General features: G+C 48.5%; 1 protein-coding gene across 1 annotated transcript in view; it reads right to left on the reverse strand.

Annotated features, from left to right (window-relative positions):
• Positions 1-18,931, reverse strand: part of MDN1 (midasin AAA ATPase 1) — a 1,740,009-nt gene that overhangs the window by 336,009 nt on the left and 1,385,069 nt on the right. The window lies entirely within an intron of this gene.

The following is an 18,931-nucleotide window of genomic DNA, read 5'->3' on the forward strand; positions in this document are numbered from 1 at the left end:
ACCAGGAACTCAGTTTCCGTAAGGAACTTAAAACTTGGCTGTTTTAGAATTGACTCCTTTAGGTTAACCTTGATCTTCTGATCTGGTCCACTAGCGCTGGGAAGCCTCAGGGCAGCCATGCGCTTTACAAATTGCATAACATAACATCCTGTTTTGGTGGAGGGATGTCTGACTGCCAAGATAACATCACAGTCTTCGGGTGGAAGATCAAAAGACGGCAACTGCTGCTGCTCAATCTCCACGCATGAAGACGGAGACTGGACAGATTCAGGTGAAGAACCGTCCCCTGTTGCTGTGACAGAGTATCCGCCCGAAGAGGCAGTCTGAGTGGAGGATCGGTGGCCATGCTCAATAGCTCTGGATACCATACTCTCTGTGTCCAGTCTAGAGAGACAAAATAACTTGCGCCGGGTCGTTTCCAGATCTTCGAGAACTCTGGGCAAAAATGGTTTAGGCGTAAAGGAGGCCGGAGTTCCACTTGAGACTGAAAACATCTCAGAGCAAGTGCTTTTTGGAAACTCCAATGCGCAAAACAGCTGACACTGCGTGTTTTCCACGGAGGTGAGCAGATCTAACCAAGGCTCTCTCCACTTGTGAAAGAGACCTTGCGCCACTTCTGGATGGAGACGCCATTCGTGATTGGCTGTGCATCAATGGCTAAGTTCATCCGCTCTGGCGTTCATAAAGCCCACCAGATGTTGAACCACCAGGGTAATGCCCTGTTGTTCCAGCCATGTCCAGAGGCGTAGTGCCTCCTGACAAAGGGTCCAGGACCCAACTCTGCCTTGTTTTTTGCAGTACCATATGGCGGTAGTGTTGTCTGTGAACACTTGCATTACTTTCCCTTCAGAGAGGGAAGAAAAGCTTCCAAAGCAAGCCTGATCGCCCAGAGCACCAGAAGATTGATAGGGAGCCCAGAATCCACCAGAGGCTTGTGATCTCCGCCTCTCCCAAGTGGCCACCCCAACCTAGAAGTGACACATCTATCACTATAGATAGATCTGTTTGGGGAAGGGAGAGGGATCTACTATGGACCCAATGTGGTTTCAAAAGCCACCACCGCAGGTCTTTCGCAGTGCCCTCCAAGATCTGTACCAGTTTGGAGACATTCCCATGATGCTACCCCCACTCGAACTTCAAGTCCCACATGTCATCTGGCATGTGTTACTAGCAGGATGCAGGAGGTCATGAGGCCCAGCAACCTCAGAGTCAGTCTCACCGAAACCCAAGACAGAGGCTGAAAGACCGCAATCATAGCCTGAATATCTTGGACTCGCTTTTTGGGAGGATAAGCGACAAAACTGCACTGTGACCAGAACTGCTCTGATGAAAGGGAGCGTCTGAGAGGGAGTCAGGTGTGTCTTCGGCACGTTGATAGTGATCCCCAGTGTGTGCAGGGGCTCAGATGTGGAAGCTTCTGGCTGAAGAACCTCAGTCAGATTTGACCTGACCTGTATAGTAGAAAGCTCAAGGCCAAGACCCTCAGCTGCCCTACTGATCATCACAGCATAAATCACTCCCTCCGCCGTAGCCACGGTAGTGTCCAGGCCACTGGCCTCAACCAATTCTTGTGCCCAGTCCAAAGTAGGGTCATCCTTGTTTCCATACGGGTCCAGGAACCCCTCCAATCCTTCCCCAAATTTTTACCCATAAGAAAAAGGGTCCAAATCCGACCTGGGGTGAGTAGGCTCCTTCGAAGACAGAGGCAGCGTCGGCCGACGTCGTTCCGACCCCGGGTCGTTGGAGATGAGGATCGGGTTGATGTCAAATATCAGCTCAGGGGAAGGTGTCAGTGGTACGATCGCCATGTGTGCAGATCCATGAGCAGATCCGACTGAAAACCTTGGGCCCAAAGGCACCGCAGCGGGGTCGACCTGCACAAAAATGAGGCGCATGGCCTCATAGAACTCCTTTAATTGAGCAGGGGTCACTCTGGGTCTCGGAAATTCAGGGAACCGCGGAGCAGACCCAGAAGCAGGCTCCAAAGACAGAGGCCTGGAGTGTCAATGCTCCTCCTGCGTTGCATCAGTCAAGCGACGGGGTGAAGTCGAAGGGACCGCTTCGACTTCTTCCCTGTGCCCAAAGACTTGGAGGAAGGAGAATGGTAGTGGCTCCGTGAAAGGTCTCGAGACCTTCCTCTCGAGCGAGACTGGGACCTACGCGGAGTCGAGCACTGGGCTTGAGGGACCGCTCCTTCAAGGCCTTCGGGTGTATGGCCCTGTACTCAAATACACGACTTCGGGTCTTGGTCGCACTCCAAGCACCAGAATCACAACTGATGTGGATCCGTAACCGACATCACATGGTGACAGTCCTTGCACAGCTTGAAACCGGTCTTTGGGGACATCACAACGCACCAAAAAAACTCACCAAAACTGTTGAACTTGGTCAAAAAGAGACGAGGGTAGCTTTCTCCATATCAGTGCGTGGCGCGGAAAGAAAAGAACTGACGTCACTGCACCGAGGCGGCGTTTATGCACTACTCCCTACTTCATCATGGCAAATACGACGCGCAAGGGTATTGCTCAAAGAAAAAAATCTCCAGATCCAATCTGACGCCTGGGGAAAATTCTAAGGTAAGGAATCCGCAACTAGAAATTTCTATTAGATATATGGCATGTTCTCAATTATTATCCTCGGTCAAAAACAAATGCACTTTGAAGTTTAGGACATGCTTGTTAGGGGACTTAGGCAGCCTTTCCCTGCATGTTCACAAAATGGCTATTTACATATAGGAGTAGTTTTGCAGCTTGAAGAATTTTCTGGATTCACATGATGTGCATTAATCCACCATATAACGGTTGGGCCCGGGAACTTTCCTCTTGTCTATTAGTTCTTCTTCTCTTTCCTTTTTTGTTGTTGTTGGGAGATGACTGTCTCCATCATTTGGGGCACAGTTCATTTGATAATTCGGCAGTTAAGGCTCATCCTCTTTATTGTATGTTTTTTGTGTTGTCTGTCCACTTCTGCTCCCTCATGACTCGGGGAGGCAGGTGGTTCACATGTGAATGCAGAAAAATCTTCAAACAGCAGAACTACTTCTACAGATAAGTAACTATTTTGTTTTGTAGCATGAATCTATTCTGGATTCACATGCTTTGCATCAATTTTGCAGCAGTTTTCATCAATGTGGAGACTGGACTGGAGATGACTGAGCTTTTAAACAAATGGCTCAGTGCTCTCTGCCTTACTTGAGCCTATCTGTTCATCTAAATCCATGCAGTAGTGCTTTGTAAATGTGTGCATTGATGAAGCAGCTGCCATGCCTATGCCATTTAACTGAAAATATGCTAGGAAGGTTATTATAATTCCTATATTAAGCGTTAAGTGAAATCTTGGTTTAGCATCTAGTTGTATACCAACTGCCCTGGGACACAAATGTAGTGTATGAGTAATCCATCTTGCAATTATGTTTTTAGTGACTAGTTTCCCCTTGGTATTGTCTGTGAAACATATGACGAGTTGCTTTGCCATAATGATTAATTTTGTTTTCTCAATATAGTACATTAACACTTGTCTGGGGTCTAATGAATGCAGTGCTCTCTTTGCCTGAGACTTTGGTTCATGAAAGAAACTAGTTGTGTGGATCTCCTGGTTTACATGAAATTGAGATACTACCATTGGTAGAAAATGTGGGTTTGTCTGCTCTCTTTGCCTGAGTCTAAGGTTCTAAGAAGAAACACGGTATAAGGACTGTCTGGTTTATATGAGGTTGGGATATGACCTATGGTAGAAAATCTGAGACGGTTCTCATGACTATCCTCTATGTGTATTTGTATGTATGGTTCTTGTATCAAAATGAGGTGTAGTGTGCAAAGAGTCCAGAGGTTCCCCAAAAGGCTTGACAGGGGCAATAATAGATCATACTAATGCTTTATTTGTGGTAGTGTGGTCCAGCAGTTAGGCTTATCAGAGGATTGTGTTAAGCATGTGTTCTATACACACAAGCAATAAGTGAAAACACACTCTCAATGACTTAACTCCAGACCAACAGTATTTTATACAGAAAAATATTATTTTGTTAATTTATTTCTAGAACCACAAGATTCATTTAGCAGGTAAGTACATTAAATGAAAGGTACTTTACACAGTAATACTTAGAGTTTTCAATGGAATCAACAAAGTACACAGTTTTCTTTAAAATGACAAAAAGCTATTTTATAAGTGGGCACAGTGTAATTTTCAACAGTTCCTGGGTGAGGTAAGTAAAGCACATTTTGTTATGTAAGTAACAAACTTTCGGGTTCAATCTCCGGGGCATATGTAGCCCACCGTTGAGGGTTCAAGATATCCCCAAACATCCAGCACTAGCAACAAAGGGCTGGACAGGTGCAGAGGTCAAAAAGGAGCCAAAATAACATGTGCCCCTATAGAGACAGGGGGTACTCCGGTTCTGGTCTGCTTGCAGGTAAGTACCCGCGTTGTCGGAGGGCAGACCGGGGGGGTTTGGAGGAGTACTGGAGGGGCCCCAAGAAGGCACAAAAACCACACCCTCAGCGGCACAGGCATGGCTGGGTGCAGTGTGCAAACAGGGCGTTGGGTTCTCTATAGAACTCCACGGAGGGACCCAGGGGTCACTTAGGTGCCTGCAGGCAGGGCACAGGGGGGCTGTAGGAAGTTGGCTCTGTATGTACTATTTCAAAGTAAGGAATAGCATGCACAGAGTCCAAGGGTTCCCCTTAGAGGTAAGATAGTGGCAAAAAGAGATAATTCTAATGCTCTATTTTGTGGTAGTGTGGTCGAGCAGTAGGCTTATCAAAGGAGTAGTGTTAAGCATTTGTTGTACATACACAAGCAATAAATGAGGAACATACACTCAAAGACAATTCCAGGCCAATAGGTTTTTGTATAGAAAAATATATTTTCTTAGTTTATTTTAAGAACCACAGGTTCAAGATTTACATGTAATACTTAAAATGAAAGGTATTGCAGGTAGGTACTTTAGGAACTTTGAATTAGCAAAATAGCATATACAGTTTTCACATAAATCACATATAGCTATTTTAAAACTAGACACTTAGTGCCATTTTTAACAGTTCCTGGGGGAGTAAGAGTTCGTTTTTGCAGGTAAGTAAACCACCTACGGGGTTCAAGTTTGGGTCCAAGGTAGCCCACCGTTGGGGGGGGGGTGGTGCGGGGGGGTTGGAGAGAAGACACACAAATCCACACAGAAAGTACACCCTCAGCAGCACGGGGCGCATGGGTACAGTGTGTAAACAGGCGTCGGGTTTGCAATAGGTTTCAAAGGGAGACCAAGGGGTCTCTTCAGCAATGCAAGCAGGCAAGGGGGGGGTGGGGGGGGGGCCTCCTCGGGTAGCCACCACCTGGGCAAGGGAGAGGGCCACCTGGGGGTCGCTCCTGCACTGGAGGTCAGATCCTTCATTCCTGGGGGCTGCGGGTGCAGAGTCTTTACCAGGCGTCAGGTCTTTGAAGCAGGCAGTCGCGGTCAGGGGGAGCCTCGGGATTCCCTCTGCAGGCGTCGCTGTGGGGGCTCAGGGGGGTCAACTCTGGCTACTCACGGTCTCGTAGTCGCCGGGGGAGTCCTCCCTGGAGTGATTGTTCTCCACAAGTCGAGCCGGGGGTGTCGGGTGCAGAGTGCCAAGTCTCACGCTTCTGGCGGGAAACGCGTGTTGTTTCAAAGTTGCTTCTTTGTTGCAAAGTTGCAGTCTTTGGTGAACAGAGCCGCTGTCCTCTGGAGTTCTTGGTCCTGCAGGGCAGTCCTCTGAGGCTTCAGAGGTCGCTGGTCCCTGTGGAAAGCGTCACTGGAGCAGGGTCTTTAGAAGTGGGGAGACAGGCCGGTAGAGCTGGGGCCAAAGCAGTTGGTGTCTCAGTCTTCTCTGCAGGGTTTTTCAGTTCAGCAGTCCTCTTCTTCTTAGGTTGCAGGAATCTGAGTTCCTAGGTTCTGGGGAGCCCTTAAATACTAAATTTATAATGGCGTGTTTAGGTCTGGGGGGTTAGTAGCCAATGGCTACTAGCCCTGAGGGTGGGTACACCCTCTTTGTGCCTCCTCCCTGAGGGGAGGGGGGGGCACATCCCTAATCCTATTGGGGGAATCCTCCATCTGCAAGATGGAGGATTTCTAAAAGTTAGAGTCACCTCAGCTCAGGACACCTTAGGGGCCTGCCCTGACTGGCCAGTGACTCCTTCTTGTTTTTCTCATTATCTCCTCCGGCCTTGCTGCCAAAAGTGGGGCCGTGGCTGGAGGGGGCGGGCAACTCCACTAGCTGGAGTGCTCTGTGGTGCTGTAACAAAGGGGGTGAGCCTTTGAGGCTCACCGCCAGGTGTTACAGTTCCTGCAGGGGGAGGTGTGTAGCACCTCCACCCAGTACAGGCTTTGTTACTAGCCACAGAGTGATAAAGGCACTCTCCCCATGTGGCCAGCAACATGTCTGGTGTGTGGCAGGCTGCTAGAACTAGTCAGCCTACACGGATAGTCTGTTAAGGTTTCAGGGGGCACCTCTAAGGTGCCCTCTGGGGTGTATGTTACAATAAAATGTACACTGGCATCACCATGCATTTATTGTGCTGAGAAGTTTAATACTAAACTTCACAGTTTCCAGTGTAGCCATTATGGTGCTGTGGAGTTCGTGCTTGACAGACTCCCAGACCATATACTCTTATGGCTACCCTGCACTTACAATGTCTAAGGTTTTGCTTAGACACTGTAGGGGCACAGTGCTCATTCACTTGTGCCCTCACCTATGGTATAGTGCACCCTGCCTTAGGGCTGTAAGGCCTGCTAGAGGGGTGACTTATCTATACTGCATAGGCAGTGTGAGGTTGGCATGGCACCCTGAGGGGAGTGCCATGTCGACTTACTCGTTTTGTCCTCACTAGCACACACAAGCTGGCAAGCAGTGTGTCTGTGCTGAGTGAGGGGTCCCCAGGATGGCATAAGACATGCTGCATCCCTTAGAGACCTTCCCTGGCATCAGGGCCCTTGGTACCAGGGGTACCAGTTACAAGGGACGTACCTGGATGCCAGGGTGTGCCAATTGTGGAAACAAAAGTACAGGTCAGGGAAAGAACACTGGTGCTGGGGCCTGGTTAGCAGGCCTCAGCACACTTTCAAATCAAAACTTAGCATCAGCAAAGGCAAAATGTTAGGGGGTAACCATGCCAAGGAGGCATTTCCTTACAGGGGCCTCTCGGGCAAGCCACTACTGGGCAAGGGTGAGGGCCACCTGCTGGTCTTTGCTGCACCGCTAGTCAGATTCTCTTGGGCCCGGGGTCTCACGCTTCTGGAATGAGGTGAGAGCCCCTTTAAAGATGGTTTCTTTGTCTTCTTTTTGGACAGGTCCACAGGTGTTTCTTGGTCCTCTGTGATGCAGGCAGTCACCTGGAGGCTTTTTAGGGGTCGTTGGTCCTGCAGAATGTGTTGCTTCTTTTCTTGCAGTTTTTTTTAAGCAGGAGACTTGCCGGTCGGGCTGGGGCAGTCTCAGTTGGTGTCTCCTCTTCTCTGCTCGGTTTTCAGCTCAGCAGTCCTTTCTTGAGGTCGTCGGGAATCAGGGAGCCCTTAAATACTAGATTTAGGGGTGTTTTTAGGGGTCAGAGGGCAGTAGCCAATGGCTACTGTCTGAGAGGGTGGCTCACCCTTTCTGTGCCCACTCACTTTGGGGAGGGTGGCACATTCCTAACCCTATTGGTCCCTGTCCTCCAAACTAAGATGGGGGATTCTGCAAGGAGGAGGTCACTTCAGCTCTGGACACCTTAGGGGTGGTCCTGGCTGATGTGGTGACTCCTCCTTGCTCTTCCATATTATCCTGCTGGACTTGCTGCTAAAAGTGGGGCTTTGTCCGGGGGCTGGGCATCTCCACTAGCTGGAGTGTCCTGGGGCATTGTAACACGAAGCCTGAGCCTTTGAGGCTCACTGCTAGGTGTTACAGTTCCTGCAGGGGGGAGGCGTGAAGCACCTCCACCCAGTGCAGGCTTTGTTTCTGGCCTCCGAGATCACAAAGGCTCTTACACCAAGGGGTCAGAAACTCATCTGTTAGAGGCAGGCTGGCACAGACCAGTTAGTCCTATACTAGAGGATTGGGCAAAATACAGGGGGCATCTCTAAGATGCCCTCTGTGTGCATTTGTTTTATAAATCCAACACTGTCATCAGTGTGGGTTTATTATTCTGAGAAGTTTGATACTAAATTTCCCAGTATTCAGTGTAGTCATTATGGAACGGTGGAGTTCGTTTTTGACAAACTCCCAGACCATATACTTAATATGCCCACACTGTACTTACAATGTCTAAGAATGGACTTAGACACTGTAGGGGCATATTGCTCATGCAGTTATGCCCTCACCTGTGGTATAGTGCCCCCTGCCTTAGGGCTTTAAGGTCTGCTAGAGCAGTGACTTACCTATGCCGCAAGCAGTGTTTTGTGTGCATGGCACCCTGAGGGGGATGCCATGCCGACTTTGCCTTTTTCTCCCCACCAACACATACAATGTGCAATGGCAGTGTTCATGTGTTAGGTGAGGGGTCTCTTAGGGTGGCACAACACATGCTGCAGCCCTTAGGGACCTTCCCTGGTCACAGGGCCCTTGGTACCACTGATAACTTTTACAAGGGACTTATCTGTGTGCCAGGGGTGTGCTAATTGTGGAAACAATGGTACATTTTTAGTGAAGAACACAGGTGCTGGGGCCTGGTTAGCAGGGTCCCAGCACACTCTCAGTCAAGTCAGTATCAGTATCAGACAAAAAGTGGGGGGCGGAGTCAACCTCAACAAGGGCCATTTTCCTACAGTGAGGGCTTGCTACTCACTCTACGGAGAAACATCGCGATTAAAACTTTTTTTTTTTTTTTTTTTAATACAACTACTTTCAAAGTGGCCTTGTGGAGTGGTTCACATTTTTTTTTTTTATCAGTTGGTTCAACACTCTACTTAGGTTCCATGTAGGCGTTGGTGTACTTCTAGTTAGGACTATTCTCTTAGACTTTTCTAGAAACTTCTTCCTATGTAACCCACTGCGTAGGTCACTATTGCTGATAAAGAACAAGTTACTTACCTTTAGTAACGCCTTATCTGGTAGGGACAATACCTAGTTGCAGATTCCTTACCTTCGAGGAGTCAGACTGGATCCGGAGATTTTCGTGAACAGTATCCCTGAACACCATTAGGTGGCATCGATCTGCTCCGCATCGGTCATCGGCGAGACAGATATGACGTTGCAGTTCCTATATAGGCACCACCTCAACGCGCTGACAACAGTTTATAGTTACAACTTTCCATGCCAGAAGCGTTGAGCCATAAAGAAACTGACTACTGGTGCGTCAAAACTAAGGCCCAGAAATGGGAGTCCCTGCCCCCGGAAATCAGTTGGCGGAGAGGATGGGTGGGTCGATAAGGAATCTGCATCTAGATACTGTCTATACCAACTAAGGCATTACCCATAGGTGTACACCAGTGGTTCCCAATCTGTGGTCCGGGGACCCCTGGGGGTCCACAAAGCCTCCTCAGGGAGTCCGTGGCTGCTTAAAAAATTAAATAATATTAATTGATTAGGTCCCCAGCTTTCAGTAATGGCTCAGTGGGGGGTTCCCGGATTCCAATAAAGAGTCAGTGGCTCCACTAATGATAAAGTGGGGGTCCACAGAAGTCAAAAGGTTGGGAACCACTGGTGTACACCATATACTGAGCAGCCTCCTACATTGGTGGTACAGATGTTGGTATAAACACTTGCATTGCTTTACCATTTGGTCATAAGTGAGTTTCCACAGGAAACCACTGCTGACGTATGTACATACTGTACTGTTTGCAAATTGGAATTTTTTTATTTGTTATTGTTTGCCAGGGGTCTAGGGTAACCTTTTCTCCAATAACCTAAAAAGTTTAGAACACTAGGGTAGTGTTAGGTCTTCAGTTGAGGGAGCTGACCAGAATCAGGAGTCTAGGTACAGTGACCCTAAGTTCCAGGAACTTAGGACCCTGTGTAGAGCCTGAAACTGAAGACAGGTAGTCATCCTACTAAACCTCATCTCCTCGAGATGCTAATTCAATATGACCTCCAGAATCCCAACACTGCCACCGATGTAGGGAGGTGGCTCAGTATATGGTGTACACCTATAGGTGTGGCATCCTCTACTGAATCCAGGCAACCCTTAGTGATAGAGTAAGAGGTTCGAGATAACCGGAGCTGTGGAGAGCTGCAAAGGCTTATCCACTGGGGTGTAAAGAAGTTGCAGATACCTCACAGATCAGTCAGTGATTTACACACAGGAAAGAACCACACCAGTGTTAGAAAAATAATGTATTCTTTATTTATTTACTAAAACACAAACACTAAAATAACTGTGGTATAGCCCTCAAACGGAGATACAGACATACAAAAATATACTCAGAAGCAGGTAAGTAAAATAAGAGTAAAATGGACCCCTATGGGGTGGCCAAACCATATACTAAAAAAATTGTAATGCGAAAATCACTACCATCCCAAACTGCCACCCAAGGACCCTTAGGGCTGGGGAAGGGCTAAGACACCAAGGGTAAGTAGCTAGGATTCCCAGGCACCTGTGTGCAGAGTTGCAACTCCAGGTCAGTGTCCATAGGATGTGGGGTTTTTGAGTTTTAGGACCCTTCCAAGAGGACCGCGAGGAAACCTGTTGGGACAAGAGAGATTCAAGTGTGCCCCCACCTGTGGATACCCTGAAAAGCAGAGTACCTACACCAGGGAGCCCAGGTGCATTGGGGTGAAGTATCAGAACCTCCTGTTGAAGTAAATGGAAGACCTCAGTTATACAGCTTCTGTCATGACCCTTGGACCATGTCAGTGGAACCCAGGCATGGATTCTGGAAGAAGAGGACCTAAGAACAGAGGAGACAGAGTTCAGACCACCCAAAGGTGGCCAGTGGTGCAGGGGGGCAATGACCACCTTTATTGGAGAGGTTTTCCTACTGGACGACGGTCTAAGAAGTGCAGCTGTGGAGTCCAAGGGATGCAGGAAGATCCCAGGAGTCATCCATGAGCTGTCCTACGCTGGTCATCGAAATGCAGAAGGGTCATTGATCAGCAGAACCACCAACAAGCGTTGGCAAATGCAAGAAAACGGTTCATGGAGAGTTGCAGACCTTTGGAGACCAGGAAGGCCTAGGAGACTTTACCCTTCCAGGTAAATCAGGGCCAGCCCTCAGCAAGTAGAAAAGCCAAAATGAATCCTTGGAGCTCCCAAAAGGACCCTCTCGCAGGGGGCACAGGGAGTCGCAGGGAAGCCGAAGCAGCACACCAAAGAGGGATGCGCACATCACAGGAGTTGCGGAGAGGACATCGTTCTTGGAGCTGAGTAGTGCTGGAGGCTGGGGCTTTCTGGACTTAGGAGGTCTTTGGACTGAAGAGCCAACAAACCTTAGCAATGACTAACAGATGAGGTGCAAAGGGGTTCCAAGCCAGGCAGCTCCATCGAGGGACCTCAGACTTCTCAGATGCAAAGATGATAGGTCAGACCACTGGATGGACAAAAAAACACCACCTGTGTTGTACAGCCTTGGAGAATCCATGGAACAGCAGGATCCACAAACTGGCTGATTTTGAGGTGCCTGCGGATGCAGGGGAGTGACTCCTTCACTCCAAGAGAGACTCCTTCTTGCCTTCCTGAGTGCACACAGAGTTCTTGTGGCTCTGGAGGATGCACAGCCACAGAGGTTGCAGAATCCTTGCAATGCACGGGGACAAAGTTGCAGTAGGAGCCCTCCTACTAGGTACAGTCTTGTCTTGGGTCTTGGCAAAGTCCAGCAGCGGTTCTAATGTCCAGGTTACAGAAGGGTCTTGCAGAAGAGTCTTCAGAAGGTTGCAGAGATGAATTCGAAATATAGGGTCCCACCCTCAGGGTAGCCCTTAAGTAACCCAGGAAGGGGGTTGGACACTTACTGAGTGACCCACCTATCCGGGAGGGGTCTGCCAGGGACATTACCCAGCTGGACTAATTAGTCAGCTGCTCCTAGGGGGCCTCTGCTTATCTTATTTCTAAGATGGCAGAATCAAGTGACCACCTAGCAGAGCGCTTGCCACCTCCCTCGGGGAGGAGCAAGGGAGTGGTCACTCCCCCTTTGTGTGGTTTCTCACCAGAGCAGGAAACAGGGGCTCCTGCCCTACAGCAAACTGATTTATGCAAGGAGGGCACAAAATTGGCCCTTCAAAGAAGTCTGGTGGTGCTCAGATGTACCCCACCCCAGCCCAGAGAAACCTATTTCTAAAAGAGAGGTGGTAACACTTCTTCTCTACAGGAAATCCTTTGTTCTGCCTTCTGTCTTCCCTGCTCCACATTGTCTGCTTTCCTGCTTCTGAGCCTGTGTCTGGGGCCGACAGCATCATAGGCTGGCATGTAGACCATGTAAGACTGCACAGGCAGACACGGGGGATCCCCTAGGAAACCCACAAAGTACATAGCATCATGCAACTAGCACTGACGTCTGTGTAGTTGCATGATTCCAACATGTTTGATACCAAACATGACTAGGTTCGGTGAAGCCATTATGTAGTTGGACTACCAGTGTTGACCAGTTTACACTACATACCTTAAGATAGCTTCCCCACACTTACAAAGCCATGAAAATGAAGTCTGCTGTTTTTAACACTTGAAACCATGCACCCTGCCCTGGACCTTAAGGGCCTATCGTAGAGATGACTTACAGGGTCAGAGTGCAGTGATTGGAATACAAGGTAAAACTTATATCTGGGGTGAAAGGTTCCTGCACCATTTCACGCAGGCAGCAATGGCAGGCCTGCATACAGTTTGCATGGGCTCCCATGGGTGGCACAATACATGCTGCAGCTCATTGGGGGCCCTTGGTGTACAAATGTCCGGGTACCTAAGTACCCTATATTAGGGACTCATCTGGGTGCACCAGTATGCCAATTGCGGGTTGAAAAAGTTACTTATCAACTAAATTTAAGGGAGAGAACACTGACAATGGGGTCCTGGTTAGCAGGATCCCAGTGTACTACAGTCAAAATGTTTGACACCAGGCACAAAGTGGGGGTACCAATGTCAGAAAGTTGCTACTTTCCTACAACTTGTTCATCTGATAGAGACTTTTAGCTGCAGATTACTCACCTTTGAATAGATACTCAAGTATTACCATCCTCAGAGTTGGTCTACAAACCAAGTTTTTACTAGAAAGTTCTGCAGGCCTGAACAGGCAAAATGCCTGTCCCTATGGACCTGTCTGTACAGGCAGTAGTGTATGGCAAAAGTGTGCAGAGTTGCCTATGTTGGCGGCTGACAGACGTCAAGGACTGGAAGTCTGTGTTCTAACAAACAGTAGGTGCAGCTTCAGCATGGGTAGGATGAGCACACAACCCCTAAGGAGGTTGCTTCTGGGACCGTGAATAAATATCTTAAAGCAGAGTAACAGCCATCTGGGTATGGTCCGCTTCTGCACTGAACCATCTTTCTGTGCACCCACATAACCCACAAAGAGTTGGTCATCCACCTGGAACTCTTGTACAACAATCAAGGTCCGCCAATGCTCTTTTTTGGGTCCAGGCAGTGGAGCCTCTTCTTACTTAGAAGGCTGTGGAGGTGCGTAAAAAGTAGGCAAGGTGATGGACTGGCCTACATGAAAGGGCGTAACCACTTCTGGCAAAAAGGAGGGCCTAGTGTGGCGCATTACTTTGTCAGGATAGATGAAAACGCAGGGCAGCTTACATGACAACACCTGCGACTCAGTCACCCTGCGGGCAGATGTAATGGCTACAAGGAATGCTGTTTTACAGCGAGAAGCCTTAGAGTACAATTGTGGAGAGGCTCGAAAGGAGCGCACATCAGAAATGTCACAACCAAATTCAGACCCTATTGGTGCATAATGAATGGGGATAGACGAAAAAGATTTTGAAGACCCTTGAGAAACCTATGTTAAACAAAGTATGTGGACCAGGCAACCTCTAAAAAGCAGATAAATAACCTTTAAGAGTGCCCATAGTGGAGGCCTTCTGGACCAGGGAAAAGATAAACAGGACCTCAAAGAGAAGGACAGGAAGGGGGTCAACAAACCTGTCTGTCCACCATGCCACAAATGTCTTCCAACAACAGACATATACACTTTTGGTGGAGGAATGCCTGGATGCCAAGATTACATTACAAACTTCAGGCCGAAGGTCAAAAGTTGTTCACTGTCGCCGCTCAATCTCCTCTCAAGAAGGCGGGAAGTGGACAGGTTTGGGTGCAGAACCCTCCTAAGCTGCTGCAACAGAAGATTCTCCCAAAGGGTCAGCAGGATCAGTGCATAAGCTCAGCAGCTCGGGATACAAGACTCTCCATGCCCAGTCCTGAGCCACAAGGACTGCTTGAGCAGAAGAGGTATGGGCGCAAAGACATGCATGAGGCCTGAGTTCCACTCGCTTGAAAAGCGTCTCCGAGCTATTACAGCATTGAAAACTCCAACATGCAAAACTGCAGACAGTGTGCTTTCTCTGCGGAGGCGAACAGATCTAACCAAGGCTCTGCCCACGGCTAAAAGAGACCTTGAGCCAACTCGCAATGGAGACTCCATTTGTGATCTGCAAGGCATTTTTGGTTGAGTTTGTCTACTCTGGCGTTCAGAGATTTCCCCAGATGTTGAACCACCAGGGATATGCCCTGCTGTTCCATCCACGCCCAGATGTGCAGAGCCTCTTGACAAAGAGTCCACGACCCCACCCTGCCTTGCTTGTTGCAGTATCACAAAGGGGTGGTGTTGTGCATGAACAACTCCACTGTATTTTCCTTGATAGAAGGAAGAATGCTTTCATTGTTAGCTGGTCACAAGGAACTTCAACAAGTCAATGTGGAGCATGGATTCAGTCAGAGACCAGATCCCTCTGATCTCCACCACTCCCATACAGCCACCCCCAGCCCAGGAGTGACACATTTGTCACTAATGTCAGACCTATTTGGGGAAAGGAGTGTGATCTGTCACTGACCCAATCGCGGTTCGTTAATGACCACTGCAGATCTTTGGCAGTACCCTCTGAGATATGGACGTTGTTGAGAGATTCTACTGATGCTGCGCCCACTGGAAGTTTAGGTCCCACTGTATGTGTCACAACCAGTAGAATGTAGGAGGCCATGAGGCCCAGTAGCTTTAGAGTCATTATCACCAAAATCCAGGCAAACGTGAGGCCCAAGGACCAGTCCACAGACTGAGAATCCTTGAAGCGCTCGAGCGCAGTGTCTGCCTTGTCTTCAAAGAGATGGTTGCCATCAAAGGGCATGTCCATGAAGGAAGCTGGGGCATCTCCTGAAAAGCCAGATGCCCTCAGCCAGGTGTGATGCCTCAGGGCCACTGTCTATAAAAACTGCTCTACCTAGTGAATCAGTTGTGTTCAGTGTGCAACAGATTGTGAACTTCGCTGTGTCCCTCCCATCTCCAACAGCCTAAGAGAGTACAGCCCGTTTCTTCTCCAGGACCTGTGGCAGCACTTGTGCAACTGTATCCCAAAGCGTGAGATTAACAGCCCAAAAAGCATGGGGTGTTCATAGACTGCAATTCGAGGCTGGCAGAAAAAAACATATTCCCAAGTGAAGCCATCCATTTGGACTCCCTATCTAGGGGAGTGGAAGGCAAAAAGCCCTGGGAGGTGAAGGCTTGGATAACAAAGCTCTCTGGGGAGGGTGTTGTGTCAGAAAACTTGGATCCCCAGAAGTGGCGTGATGGCAGCAGGCATCTGTCCTGTTCACACGAGCCACTGTGCTGGGTTTGGATCAAATACTCACTAGGACATCCCGGAGGACCTCATTAAACAGGAGCAGGGGTTCGGAGGAGGAAGCTCCCGGTTGTAGCACCGCAGTCAGGAGATTAATCCTGATAGCCACTGAGGGCAACTCAAGGTCCTGGACCTCAGATGCCCGCCTCAAGGACGGCTTGCATAAGAAGCTCCCTCCTACGTAGCTATGGTAGGGGAAGAAAGCATGCCAGTATCTGGAGAAGTATCCAGTTTGCCGGCTTCACCCTAGCCTTCGTGAAACTGGTATTCTAAAGGGTCTAGGAACCCCTTCAATTCATCTCCGAAACCTTACCCATAAGAAAAGGGCTCAGGATTCGACCTAGAAGGAAAAGCTCCTGCCGGCATCTGAATCAGCGTTGGACGAGCCCATCGGACTCTGTGTATCAAGGATTAAGTTACAGACGCAGAACCAGAAGGGGCCCCTTCTGACTCCACAGGCACCCGAGGCGTGCCAGTGGTGTCGGGCTGCCCAAAAATGAGGCAGATAGCCTCGCAGTACTCACAAAGTTGGGCAGGGGTCGCCCCAGGCTCTGCAGAAGGTGGCCTAATAGGTCGATGCTCCCTTGTCTTGTCGGCTGACGGACAAGGAGTGTAGAAAAGTAGGACCTTTCTGACATGGGTACCTCCACTTTTTGATTGGTGTCAGTGTGTTTAGTCTTTAGCACACTAGGATCCTGCTAACCGGGACCCCAATGTTGGTGCCCTCTTCCATAAAACTGACTTACTAAGTGATTCCTTAACCAGTCATTGGCATTTTGGGCCCCCCCCCCCCATTAAGTCCCTACTAATTAATACTTAGGTTCCCAGGCCAATGGTAACCCAGGGGCCTCCAATGAGCTGCAGCATGCCATCCATGGAGCCCATGCAAACTGTGTCAGCAGGCCTACCATTGCAGCCTGCGTGAAATGGAGCAGGCACCATTCACTTTGTAAATAAGGTTTGTCTTATATGATGAGCCTAACTCGAGCAGGGGAAGGCAGACCAAAGGATTTCCTGTAACAACCTCTCCCGCTTTGAAATGGCTAACTCTGGGCTGGGGTGGAATTGCCTCTGTGCGTCACCAGACTGCATTGAAAGGCACATTTGGTGCCCTCCTTGCATAAATTGGTTGGCACCAGTGCAAGAACCCTTGGTTCCTGCACTAGCGCGAAACCACACAAAGGACAGGGGGGTAGGAAGCTGGCATGATGTCTGGTGGCCTATGGTGCTGGCACCTTATACCAGGTCCAGTCAACCCCCTATTAGTAAATGAAGCCATTGTCTAGGAAGCCAGGGCCCTCTAATGGTAGCTGTGGTGAGCAGCCAAGGATCATCTAGGAGGAGTGTAAAGCACTTGCAATACCACAGTAGTCACACAGTAACTAATCTCACAAGAAAGGAGCCACACATTGTTGCAAACTTTATTACAGTAACCCTAAACTAGATTAGTTATAGGGAGTCCCCCAAATGGAAATAAGTACACACTATATATACACAGTAAATATTAGGCATTAGCATATAGAAACAACAAGCATGGTCACGAAATAGTGAAAAATAATTAGGGCACTATAGAGGAGACCAAACCATATACTAAAAGAGTGGAATGCGAAGTAAGGTCCACCACCCAAGGATGAGTAGTAGTTAGAAGGGAGCTGGGAGAACTTGGGACACCAAGAGGCGAGTACCTAGGTGACCCCCCCACGACCAGGAAAGCAGAAGTAAGTTACCTGGTCTTCCCAAAGACTAACAAGGGGACTTGGAAAAGAAGACTGCAAGACCAGGACCAGTCTGGTGGAACCCAAAGGTGGATTCCGGAAGAAGACGACCAGCACCAAGGATACATGAGGAGGGGGTCCAGGCACGGACATCGCCCGATGACTTGAGCCACAGGGCTTGAAGCAAGTCTTTCTGAATTACATCACTGATGCGCACCAGGAGTAGAACGCTCAGAAAAAACTTTGACTAAATGTAAAAAAATAAAATAGCACCAGTCAAAACATAACTCAGGGGTAGCTCGCTTCGGATCAGCAGGTGTGTGAGGTATTGTTTAACTGTAGTGTCTACTGTCCTGTAAGAGGTCAGATCAATGGCACCACCTTGTATATCTCTCTCACTAGGTTGGTTAGCTTTTCTTTGCTGTCTGTCTTCTTGCTTCTCGGAGGACCGCTAATGACCCTTCAGGAAGTCCTAGGTGTCCATACTCTGTCTTCAGGAGCCATGCTGCCAGATTCAGTGTGCTCAGGTTTTGGTGGAGTATTTTCCCTCCCGACATGGATGCAGGTCTTGTAAAACTGGTAGTTTCTACACTGTTGTGTGCTTCATCCATGAGTTCTGAAAAGCAGGTCTGTCTCGCCTACTGTGGGGCAATGAGCATTAAAGTAATTTGTGACTGTCAGCATTTGTTGTTTATTAATGATAACAAGTGTGATTGGGGAAAAGCGTAAGAAAATTTCCCTGACCAGTCTATCGACAATGCATTCCACAGGGCTTATCGGTCTGGATGTGAAGGATCGACATTTTGCATTCTCTGGCATTGCTTAAAGGTCTATTTCTGGTGATCACCATCTTCTGAAGATCAGATTGATTACTGTCCGATTAAATTCCCACTCGTGTGAGGTGGATGCTAGTCTACTCAGCTGGTCAGCTTCTACACTGTCTTTCCCTGGTAGATGTATTGCCATCCTGTTTATTTGTCTCTAGATAGACCACCTCCAGATCTGTTGTGCTACTTCTGAAAGGACAAATGATTTTGTCCCTCCATGCTTGCTGAGTTAGAACATTGTTGTTCTTTTGGCCATTTTAGTTAGTAATGTTTTCCCAATAGCTGCTCCTGAAAGGCCTTTAAGGCTAGGGACACTGTTTTTAGCGTCAGTATGCTTATGTGTTGTACTGCTTCGTCTCTGTTGTCCAGGTCCCTCTGATATTGAGCTTTCCCATATGCAAGGCATCTTTTGTAATGGTCACTGTTAGAGTACAGGGGGAGATGGGGTGGTGGAACAGGACAAATATAACAAGAAGAACTTTCATATCGCCAACTCTGTGTGACAACCACTAACTTGTTCCAAATACCTGTAGCTTGTGACCACTGGCTCTGGATCCACTCTTGAATTTATCTCATGGGTAACCATGCATATAGTATTATACATATGCAGGAGGCAATATTTTCCAGGATCTTCCCTACAGTCCTCACTGTCAGATTGACCCTTCTGATACTGTTGAGTGCCTTGTGCAATCAAAAATGTTCTCTTCTC

Source organism: Pleurodeles waltl, chromosome 5 (genome assembly GCF_031143425.1).
Source record: "Pleurodeles waltl isolate 20211129_DDA chromosome 5, aPleWal1.hap1.20221129, whole genome shotgun sequence".
Lineage (NCBI taxonomy): Eukaryota > Metazoa > Chordata > Amphibia > Caudata > Salamandridae > Pleurodeles > Pleurodeles waltl.